This window comes from Aptenodytes forsteri, unplaced genomic scaffold, assembly GCF_000699145.1.
Source record: "Aptenodytes forsteri isolate BGI_AS27 unplaced genomic scaffold, ASM69914v1 Scaffold5, whole genome shotgun sequence".
NCBI classification, from domain to species: domain Eukaryota; kingdom Metazoa; phylum Chordata; class Aves; order Sphenisciformes; family Spheniscidae; genus Aptenodytes; species Aptenodytes forsteri.
In genome coordinates this window covers 3,231,828-3,244,300 of record NW_008795672.1, presented here as the reverse complement: position 1 = coordinate 3,244,300, position 12,473 = coordinate 3,231,828, and the positions used below count along the sequence as shown (strand labels likewise).

The window sequence follows — 12,473 nt, the reverse complement described above, 5'->3', positions numbered from 1 at the left end:
GTTACTTGGGAGAAGAGACCGACACCCACCTCGCTACAACCTCCTTTCAGGTAGTTGTAGAGAGCGATGAGGTCTCCCCTCAGCCTCCTTTTCTCCAGGCTAAACAACCCCAGTTCCCTCAGCCGCTCCTCATAAGACTTGTTCTCCAGACCCCTCAGCAGCCTCGTTGCCCTTCTCTGGACGTGCTCTAACACCTCAACGTCCTTCTTGTAGTGAGGGGCCAAAAAAATCAAATGAGATCACACAACTAATAATTCAAGCTAGGCAGCTAATCATTCAAGCAAAGAAAAATCCAAAATACAGAGCTGAATTGGGAAGAAGATGCCTAGAAATCCATTATCCTGAAAAGCAGACGAGATGCAGAGAACAGCAATACATCTATATGCAGCTGCATCAAAAAGGTGGTTGGAAGAAAATGTAATTGATTGGCAGGGCATTTTACTATCAAATTGTCGATGAAAGAGGTAAACATGCACGGCATCAAATATATCAACATACGTACCCATAACTAAACCTAACCACACAGGCGATCCTACAGATTTAATGGACACAAGTTAAGCTTAACTACTGGCAACACCAAGGACCTTAACGGGACCACTGACACTGCACCCAGTCCCATGACTCCAGTTTTTGACTCCTTAGTATCAGAAACGTGTCTGTGTACAGAAGATTATTTAGAGAAGTGTTATGAATAATAACATATGTCACAATATATGCCAAAACAAGAAAGATCAAACATGTAAAGCTGAAGTGGCAATAACATAACGGTCAACAAGTGTTTTAAGTGTAAATGATAAGGATGAGGAAGAACAGTTCCAGAGGCCAAAGGCAGAACCAAGTAATGAGATCAGAGTAAGCAATGGAAAACTTGGGGTGAGTGTTTGAAAAAGCTCGGCAGCGCTACAACTAATTGCGCTAGGAAACAGTCTTGCAGCGGATTTATTGGTTGTCTCATTGCTTAAATCCTTTAAAATCAAACTAGGAGAATATCCTGTTGTTTTCAAATCTCATTTCAGATTTCTGAACTTAAAAGAAAAACATAATGGACCCAATTCTACCCTCAGTTATACTTGCTCAACTACTTTCTGTAATTAGACAGTTACCTGGCCACAAACCAAAACAAGCTTTGGCAACACGGTCTTGAAAAAGAAACAGAAAACTTACTCAGTAAGAAAGGAATAGAGCAAGATTCATTGCTGTACCCTTGAATGTGTGTATTGTAACAGGACACAGGGAAATCTGAACACAAACAAACAGAGAATGGTAATTCCTAGACAATATCCAAAATAAATGCTTACTGAATGACAAGCAGTCAGAGAGGGAAAACATGGGAAGGTAAACATGTTGTGCTTAAGTAGTGTACCTAAAAGAGCTTGCTCAGTATCAGTTAATCCATGCGGAAATATCACATGCCCAAGGACACTGAGATGCAGAATATTTTGCAGAGTAAGGATTATCAACCAAGTAAAGCAGATTCAGTATGTTTGAATCAGAAATGCTTGTCATTCTAATGAAGCTATCATATCTGTTTTATCATCTGTGCAAGTGCACAGAGGAAACTAACATTGGATACGATTCCCCCCCCCCGAAAATGTTTGCAAACAGAAAACCACTTTTCTCAATGGGTTTCAGAAGAGGTACTGCAGGTCCCTAGAGTTCACTCTAGGGAGGAAATATTTCCTATAAGATTCTAGGCAAGCCATGCCAAATAGAAAACCTCCTATTTTTATGATAAAGAGCATTTTCAATCAGAATGAAAACTCTAGGAGCATTCCAAGGCCGCTGCCATCTCAAAAGGGAAAGGAAGATGGAGTGTCACCTGAGAAGAAACAAAAGTTTCCAAACCTCACTTGTGTCTGTTGGCATGAGCTGTCCATTTTAAAGAGTTCTTAGTCACTGTGCAAGTTGAGCATGCTATTTATTTATTTTATTAGAAGTCACAGTTTTTTCCAGCCCTTTTCAAACACCCAGGAAAGAAGGGCTCTAAAGCCCTTTTCAAACACCCAGGAAAGAAGGGGGAGCCCCCACAGGGGCTACAGCCTATGAAGTGTATGTATTTTTCTCTAGTAGTGCTAGAAAACAGTAAAAGACACACATAGGCAGGGAAGGTTTTAGACACTCAACATTTTCTCTTCCTCAAAATTTACATGTTGATAACACATTTATTTTCATGGATATTGATCATCTAAACCTCCACAGCAGCTTTAGAAACCTCTGCTGTTACAAAGCATGGCCACAGTTCAGAGATTCTGGTAAGCAGAGGTGTTGTGTTAAGGAGCACAATTATTGCAAACTGTTAAACTGTAAACCAGTGTTTTATTAATTCTAAATAGCATGTATGTACATATATAGCATGTGCCTACGATAGCTGACAAACACACAAGTATCCGGCATCTTGAATCAAGCACGTCTGTGTTATAGTTCACATTTAACCAGCTCCCTATATGTAGTATCAAGCAGTTTATTACTGGTTATCATCCTCTCTTTTCAGCCACAGATAGCTTGCTCTTTAAACCAAAACAGTTTCTAAAACACTACCAGACATATATATACACGTGTCTGAATATTTAGTAATTTTTAAGGAGTGGGGGAAAATCCCACTCTAGTGTACGTAAGCAAGCAATCCCTCCTAAGTCTCAAGACTAAAGCAGGGTGATCAGCATCACCTCCAAGTTGGACTGTGAAGAAATGCTACATCTAAAGTTAGCTAGAAAACCACATGGGACTGCAGCTTATTCCTTGGCAGCATCTACTTTTCTGCTTTTTTCTTTTTTGTTCCCTGTCCAAAATCAATTTTGCTTAAAAGCGCTGGCCTGATTTGTGCAGTCTTTACATTAGCAAGCCTCAGCTACTGTCTCCCAGGTTCTCGTCCAAGAGTGGGGCCTTGGCTATTAAAAACCCTAATGAATTGACATCTTGATGATTTCAGCTGACATTGCAAGATAATGCAGAGCAACACAGCGATGTAAAAGACGTTCTCTGTCCTCAAGACCCACTTTCCCACCATAACTACCGTCTACATGCAAACATACCTGCTGCTCTGGACTTCAGTTGAGGTCTGGAGCATGATCCAGGAAAAGGAGGTGCTAGGGGCCCTATCACCTGGGCAGGTCTCATTCATTACATCAGGACAAATTAAGCAAAGGCAAACACAGTGAGCTACACCCAAGCCTCCCAGCAGACATCTTAAGCTTGGTATTTCCGAACGCTTTGAGCCCAAACTGCAACCACCTACAAAAATTACTGCAGACAGAAAGTCTATGGCATCGCAGGGTTTTACAGACACAAACCCACTCTCTAGCTGCTCTTGACTCTTCAGCACAGATGTATTAAGAAATAGTTTCTGACAGGATATCCCTTACAGGATACGAGACGACAGATAGTTTAGATCAATTAGATCTACAAAGACACTACAAAACCACCTTCCTACTAGTTCCTAGCTAGCAGTGGAATGAGCGCTTTACGACATGGCAGATTTCCAAGACAGGCAGACAACTAGATAAGTGGAAAGATTTTAAATCAGACAGATAAAAATACCATTAATCCCAGCAATACTGTAGTTATTTCTGACAGACTTGAAAGAGGGCCACTACTGGAATATGTCACTGTCTTCCCAAACCTCTGAAAAACACTTTCTGTAGAATGCCTCAGAGCGATCCTGGGAGGTGTAATAATGTTAAATGTTGGCTTACTTCCAATTGCTAAGTTGCATTAAAAGACATCTAAAAATACATACTTTTTTTTCTCTTAAGCAATACTTCTCTACGTAAGCTATTAATGCACTTGCTGAAAAGACTGTTCTGCAGTATAACGGGAAGAGAGAAGAGTAGAGTGTAGCATGCTATAGGTGGGAAAAAACCTAGGAACAGCCTTCATCGCAGTTAATATTTTTACTTCCAGAAGCTCCTCCAGTTGAAGAAGAGATTAATATTAAGGAGAAGTGGAAAAGCATAAAGGCATGGCTCTGCAAAGACAGTTCAAATAAATGAAAATGAATGGACTTCAGTCCCTTGAGAGGGACTTGTCTGTTCCTTAAACTTGGTCCTGCAGCTGCAAGCACTGCATTATACAATCCCTTTCATAAACAAATCGAGCTCTATCTTAGTAACAATTGCTTTTTTTGCCCTCTTTACTACCTCTGGTAGGCTGTGCCAGAACCATAATGTTAGGAAACTTCTCTTCATTTCCAGCCTAAATTTATTCAAGGCCACTTGATACCTCTCTGTTCTTCTGCCAACATTGTCCTTTAGCTTACCGCTTCTTTCTGCCTCCCCAGCATTTAACCCCGATGTATTTATAGGCAACAGTCATATTCCAGCTAAAGGATATTGTTAGGGTAGACAATTACATCTGACATTATAAGGAAAACTTCCTCATATGGTCGTTGTATTATAGTAGCGCACATACTCCAACTATGTTAACAGCCCTGTTATGACAGATACCATACATACCGAAAGACTCACAGATCATTGCTAGCTCCTCAAGGCAGAGGCTGACTGTCTATTTAGTGGAGTTGACCAAAGGATGAGGCAAAAAACAAAACGGCACATGAAAGGGGATGGCCAAATGTCAACGAGCTCATCTGTGGCAGAGCTAGGAAAACCGCGCTCTTCTGCCACCGGTTCTAGATGTCACCCACCGGATCACAGCAGTCTTCGCTCCCTTTGTTCTCATGGGCCCTTTGCAGCTGCAAAGCACTACATTTGTAGCAGTCATAATGAAGAGGCAAACCCCACAATGTTTATTCAAAGTTTATCTACATTTGTTTCCTTCAGCACTTGAGTCCATGCTGCTTTATGTTTTCAGAAGTAAATTTTATCTGATATTCGCCTTCAAATAATAAATCCTGCTGCTAAAATTGAATACCTCCCTGTGTTCCATAAAAGAGGCAGTAAAACAGCAACAAGCACAAAGAAGCCGTTTTACTTTTAGAGTAAGTTTTCTACTTACGGGCTCTTACAGTCTGAGGCTGAGTCAAACACAATACAGGCAGGCAGCAGCAGAAAAATGTGTCTCCAGAATCCTTGAAATGCAGTGCTGATGCAAGACTCTCTTTACTTATCTCTGAGCAAAAGCTCCAGCTGAAGGGAATGATGCAGCCCCTACGTATACTCCAAAACCTCTACTCATGTTTGCTCTGTGGTCCCGTCACCCCAGGTTCTCTCATCCATTTTCAATGTTAGGGCGTAGGGTTTAAGTCTGCCTGCAGGGTTTGAGCCTGGGGTCCCTCAGGTGGTCTATCAGGTTTCCAGGACGTGGGACAAGAGTCGCTGGTATGGTCAGCTTCCATGTTAGTTAGTGCAGGTCTGGTCTGACTGCTGAAATTACATTATCTTGATTAGTTTATGCTCTGCAGCTCTGCAGATATAAATTCCACAAGAGGTCTGTCCATTTTACATTCGGCACAGTTTCACTGATATCAGTGGAGCTATTCCTGGTACCAGATGCCAGCCCCAAAATGCATTTCTGCAAAGGTCATGCTTCTTTCAAAGAATCCGTATTATACACAGAAGATTAGGAAACTTGCCCTCCCTGGAACCCTAAACATGTTTTTGATATTTTCATTAATTCTAGTGCCAACAGCAAAAACTAACTCTATGCATAAGCACTTGGGTCTCGGACCCAAGCCAGTTCCTATACTTTTAAAATGAAACCGAAGAACAAAAGGTAAAAACCTTTGCCATTTTACTAAGCCAGATCCTACTTATGTCTTTGTTCACTGTCGCAAAATCCATTATTACTAGTCCACATCACTGTTTCATTTTGTTATCAAGGTGTTATAGTTAAGTTAGGAAGATGAAGCACTTTACCTGTAAAGCAGATGCAAAAAATCCTCATAATTGAGGATTTTCCATTCTAAAAGATTTTTACAATATTTAGTCTTTTACTTGAGACACAATCTTCCAAACTACTGCAAGATCTGAAATGAACTTTACAGCTTAATTAGTAACTAAAAGCCAAGCAACTAAAAAGAAAATACCATGCATTATAGAAACATATTTTGCAAATTAATTTTGACAAGTACAGTTTCCATTAAGTTATTTATGGTGATACATTATTCATACTAACGTTTGTTGCATATATATATTTAAAAATAATAAGAAAAAGGATTTCTGGCAAGCTACCTTACAACTTAGCACTTGTTGCTGACAGCATGGGATAGGCTATGACTTGTGTGTGGCTTATAAATTTTAAAGAGTAATAAATTGTGACTGGGATCTATTGTTCTGTCACCATTTGGGAATGAGAAACAAAGCTGAGAGCTCTTCTCTTGTACAACTGGAATGCTGGAAAGCACTGAAAATCTCAAAGTTAATGGGTTTTTTGCTAAGTATTCTTAATTTCCAACGTTACAGCTAGGAGGCCGAAGGATTTCAACCATTTTGTAACACTTCCTACAAATGTTTCAGTGCCAGAAAACCCCACCATTTCACTGCATAGTTTATACATCAGAATTTATGCTTTAAATATTATGAAGTATGTCTTAAAAGTGTAGCCACCATTGCACGGTACTTGTTTTCGCCATTAAAATCTGTTGCCTAGGAAATGACCCCCTTCTGCCATCGAAAGACTCCAATGTGTAATTAATTATTCTTAAGCAGTTACTAAAAGGTGAATTTAATGTAGTAGGATGAAAATGTTTAAAATGTATTGATGTTTAAGGGAGGAAAAACACATCTGTGCTGAAGTGAATACTGCCTGGTGTTAAGGCTGCCATAAGAAAAACACCTGTAGTAAATGCTGTATAAAATTAAATGTATCTTAATCTAAGGTTAATTACTTGATTTATTTTATTACCTAAGAAAAACCCAGCACAACGACTACCAGTAAATGTGCACTAGCAAAACAGAATTAATACTGGAATTCAAAGAGAGTCATGGAACCAGCTCCCCTACAATCCTTCTAAATACATGTCTAACTAAAACTGACATACAGTATTTCCAAATAGGTACAGTTGAGAAAACCCGGAGAAGGAAACACTGTGAAATGTAAGAGGAAAGCTCTTTTCTTCTGTGCAGATCTAAAGGTTTGGCCCTTTAAAATTAAATTGGCAGAGAAATTATTTAAACGAATGCATACTTAAGTGAAAAAAATTAATATCTTTATGCCATTACTTATTCTCAAAGATGCCTTCGAGTAAGTACAATCTGGTGTACAGATCCATCGGCCAGGAAAATCTCCAAAGCACTTCCAGACTCTATTTTTAAAGTTTATACAACAGTCAAGACAATCTCTCTCAATAAAAACCACTCTAAAGATAATGGCTAATAATAACCTAACCCTTGTCTTGCTCCCACCAACGAGGATGGTGGGAAGCAGATATTTTATTGCTATAGCACGATTCCCGCTTTTTCACATCTCCCTTCCCTAGCAGGCCTTGGTTTCGTACTCTTCATTGCTAGTCTGGTACATGGGTATAGCTCTTCTTGCATGCTTAGAGTCTTTAAGAGACACAGGATGCCCTTGGAGCCAAGGCTGTTACGCAGTGGTTTCCAAAACACTTACTGGTTTCAGAAGGAAAGGTTTAAACTGAGACAATGGGATTTGAGCTCTCAAAGCTCCAGGGTCCTTTTGAACTTAGAAACTTTGAGAAATGAATTGCACCATTAAGTCAGGAAGACCCAGCACATTTTTGCAGAATTTGCACTGTATTTATATGGTAAATTTGACATAATTCCAGAAACTAGGACGATCGTTCCCAGGAGCCTGGACACTACAAGCAGAGACACCTGAAACTCAGCATCCGTAACGTAACAAGACCCCAAACAACTTACTTCTATACAAGCTGCCTTAGAACTAAAAGCAAATAAGGAAATTCCCAATCAACCACTTGGCAACTGATTTATTAATACACATCCCATTATCAACCTGGTAACTTGAAAGGGAATATGTTTTAGCAGTTATGCCAGCCACCAAATGCAAACGCTTTACAGCCTGAAAATACGAAACTCCAAGATGCTACGTAACCAGCCCTAACGGTCCCCCAGCATGGTTTTGCTGACAGCGAGAGACTGCTCAGCAGTACCAGGATCTTCCTTCTGCTTCCACCTGATAAGGAAACATGCTATACATAGTGCATTAATCTCCTTCACTGTATGACACAAAACATTAATCACAACAGCTTGCTTCAACCACAATAAAATACTACTCCAGATGCTTACTCTATGTAGATGTCAAGCCCATGTATCTGCTGATGTTGCAAAAGCTCGATCGCATCCCAGCAATACGATACCTAAAAATATGTTGGTGACGAGCAGGAACACAGGCAGCCTTTTTACCCAAAACCGTGCAACCTAGGGCCCTTATCCAGTTAGCACACTGGTATTTGATTTTACCAGGTATCTGAAGAGCCATGTTGAAAAAGTTTAAAATATTACGTACAGTTTTTGCTTACTGTGTTCAAAATACTGTAATATAGCTGCAACAGGTACAGAAAAATGGCAATCATAGGAATGGAAAAATATTATGAGATGTCAAAAGCACTTCACAAGCGCTGTGAAAGTTGAGAGACGGTACAACCATTCTTTAGAAATTAATTTCATTAGCTATGAGAGAAGAATAATTAAGTTAAAAGAGAATATCATTGTACAGTGGATGTGCACAGGTCATGAATATGGTTAGATGGGAAATTAGAAGAAGATATAATCATCAGATGAGCGAAGGTCTAGAACTGCCCAAACAGGGTAGCGGGAGCAAGGAGTCAGGCTGCTGTACAAGGGCACATAGTTTCTATTTTATGAATTTGGATTTAAGTTTTCAAGGAAAAATCCCTAATTCTATTCAAAAGAACTTTTCAACGCATAAAATTCTATTTGCTAAGAAATTTCACTTCAACAATGTTGGGAAATAGGTAATCGTGGGAATTGAGCTTCAACAGAGAATTAATATGATGTTCAAGGAAATGGAGCGTAAGAGATTTTTATGTAACTATCCTCTCTTCCCACACCACCCATAAAGTTAAGCATACGCTTAAGTGTTTTACTACATTGAGGCCAGGACATTCTGCACGTTGCAAACATGAAATCTTACTCCCACAGCATAAATGCTTTTACTCCTTGTGAATTGCAAGTATTCAGCTTAAGTTTGCATCTTGACGTATGCTACTGTGCACAGGAAAAAAAAAAGAAAACCGATATATATTTTGTCTGACTTTGTGAAAGACGGTTAGAAATTTAGGCCTTGTGGCCTTATAGAATACCTGAAAAATAAGGACATTTGCCACTAACTTTGTCTCAGGCTTTTGTAAAAGTAATTTTCTCTGGTAGTTTAAACAAGGACTACGCAGGCTTTAAAGTTCGAATGAAACAGAAGAGCTTGGCTTATTTCATGAGGATGCTGAACATGAATCCCTTTATTTCAGTGGGACACCTGAACATCAGATAGATTGTTTAATACAGAAATGTACTACAGAAACGAACATGAAAGTGGACAGACCTTCACCATTTACGTGTGTTTGCCCCTAACCTCTCTGCAATCTGATGTTATAATAATGAAACAAGATAATGAACGGAGCCGGTCAGAAAGGCAGCTTATGATGGAAACAAAACAATATACCTGTGCGTGTGCATAGAAACACACACACGCTGAGCAGCTGCAAATGTTCGAACTCTAGAACAACCTGAGGAAAGTGATTTAACTGGCATGAAGGCTGGCAATTTATATCACCTAATTCTTGCAAACACAAGCCTTTAAAGTCTCTACCACCACAAAGTACTTCAAATCACTCATTACTCTCAAGAAGGAGTTAATCACAACTTTTAAATTTCTTTGTGGTATTTTCTTCTGTTCTGGACCCGTATCTGTGATTTACTTCAAAGGAGTAACTTCTCATTGCCAAGAAAGAACAAATACATATACCATGTTGTCAGATCTTCTGGCTTGCTTCTTGAACCAAAACTCTGAAAAACTGCTCCAAAAGTCCCATTATTTAATTGCATTGCTCTAGTACAACAGTGATGAAGTCATCCTTAGGCCACCTGTAACTCCATTTCCCATCCTGCTGTTTATCACATAATTCTCTCACATCATTACCTCTGCCTCATGTGCCTTGTTACACTACTCCTCTCTTCCCTACGCCGCTCTTCTGTTTTTTGGTGTACCCCACTAATCAGGAGGAGTTGTTTAGTTGGGACCTTCTCCAGGAAGAAGCATAAAGGAGCATGTGGACAACAACCCCAAGCCCATCTCTCTTCACGGAGCTGTTGGGCCCCATTCTCTTTCAGAACTATGCTGGATGAAGGCTTCTGCTACCTTCTTACCTATTTTACCTGCTGGTCTGGGTGCCCTAAGGTTTCTACCTGCTCTTACTGACAGCACCGGGGCCATTCCAAACATCCTACTTCCATCCCTACCTCTCAACTGACTTTGGCCCCGGCAAATAAGGGGACATAAGCAATGCCACCACAAGAAACGTAGCAGAGTATCTGAGCAGCGGAGGTGGCAAGTTAAGGCTAACAAGTTCATGGGTGTACAACAGCGGGCCACATCTAACTGTGGTTTGAACATCCACAGGTCTACTGAAAACAACACCTCTGCTCAGCGGCCCAAGAGAGCATAGTTTCAGTGGCAGGGAAAGTGCCACTGAAGCGTGTCACTTTGGTCTGCCGTCCCCGCAATTCAGCCTATGAACAGTCCTTTCCAACAGCAGAAAGCCTGAGTGACAGTCCCTTTTACAAAACACCATATTAAAAGGTTAAATCATTATTTTGAATATGCACTGTTATATTTTGGTGACATTTTACAGACACGCAGCATTTGTTTGCAATTATTCTATGAGTGTAGGATTGAGTGCACACCTACACTTCATTTAATATACAGTGAATCGCATTCCCAACTCGGAGCAGATGTACAGAAAATATTGTGTCCCCATGTCATTCCTGATTAGCCAATTCCTGTAATTTTAACGCAGCAAGCTCGGGATTTGCACTGGAGCACGGTTAGCAGCATGTGCCAGTTGCTGCAGCTCAGCTGCCAGACAGGGTGCTATATAAGAGGTGGTGTCTGCAGCACTGAGGTGGCCCGCAGGTTGTGCCAGCTCTGTCAGAGTTTGCTGGGCCACAGCGCACAAGTATGAAGAGGGGAAAAAAAAAAACCAAACCACATGAAAGGAATTAACTCTCTATGACCTGCCTTTTCCTTCTTAAAGTCAGCATTTTCTGTGAGAACTGATTCTGTAAGAGCAATATAAATCATACCCTGGAAGACAGGCACCTATAGAAGAGCAAGTGCCTGCAGCAAATGTGTGCACCACCATAAATTAGGGTAAGCTGGAGGCGTCCCACAAATCCTACTTGGAGGGTGCCAGTAAACACCATCACAGCACCCTTCTTTCTGAGGTTTGTTTCATGCTTCCTCCTTATTGTTAGTCAGAAGGTGATTTCATTTTGACTTTGGTGTTCTGCTAGCACACTAGCACACCTCCTTCTAATAAGTCCTTTATTTGGTTTATATGAAGTGCCAATATTTGGGTAATAAGAATGATCTTTTAGGTACCAGACTTTCCTGTAGCTGATGTGAAATAAGGTAAGCACAGAGCAATATTCTAATATTTGCACGGATGAGAGAGGAGGTCAGAACGTGTTTTCATCTACTCATGCTAGTATTCTCACGGACATCAAAAGACAGTTTGCATAAACGTGACAAAGAAGAAGGATTTAACCCGCCATCAAAACCTCTGGAAACACTAAATTTGATTGGACTAGAAAAAATAAGAAGCCTTATGAGAAAAATTGCAAGCGTTTTGCCTTGAGGCAACATTGATCGTGGCATCGAAAGCCACAGGTTTCCTTCAGGAAGGCATCTAGGTCAGAAGGCTTCCAGGGAGAGGGGCGGGAGTGCCTTCAGTTAACCTCTAGACTTTTGGGAAAGATGCCTTTTTGTTTCCTCTGGATCCAAAATCTCTGGACCAAAAGAGTTTTTTCATATCAGATCTGTTTTCCAGGATATTTCCGTGCCCCTAAAATTTCTAAGGTATAAACACATTAAAAGCTGGGGTAATCATTAGGATATGCGGATTGGAATAAAACAGGATGCAGACACAAATTCAATGCTATTTTAAGACTTGTGGTGGTAGCAAAAATGTGCAGAGATTTGAGCAGGAGTTCTCTCGCTGGTTTTGGCGAAATGCCCAGTTAAGCCCTGACAACACTCGAGGTTTTCAAAAGGGAATTTTCCGTGATTACAGCACGAAACACACTCAGCTGCTCTCACATCTTACTTTGCGTACCACTTTATCAGAAAGCAGAGGCCTGGACTTATTACTATTATTAAATGAGCGAATTATCACCTTTTTAGTTTCAATGCCACAGATTGTTTCTTTAAATTTTACATTTCAGATGCGGGTAAATAGTCATTGTGATAGTAAGGTTTCTGTTGAGGTTTGCATACCAGAGCAACTGTTCTAAACTATCAATTACACATACTGAAAACTAAATACTGAAACCAGCTCCATCCTTCCTAAATTGATCCCAACC

The 12,473-nt window shown here is 40.3% G+C and overlaps 1 protein-coding gene across 2 annotated transcripts in view; it reads right to left on the bottom strand.

The window, feature by feature from the left end:
• The window catches only part of PLCB1 (phospholipase C beta 1), a 315,759-nt gene that overhangs the window by 132,816 nt on the left and 170,470 nt on the right, over nt 1-12,473 (bottom strand). The window lies entirely within an intron of this gene.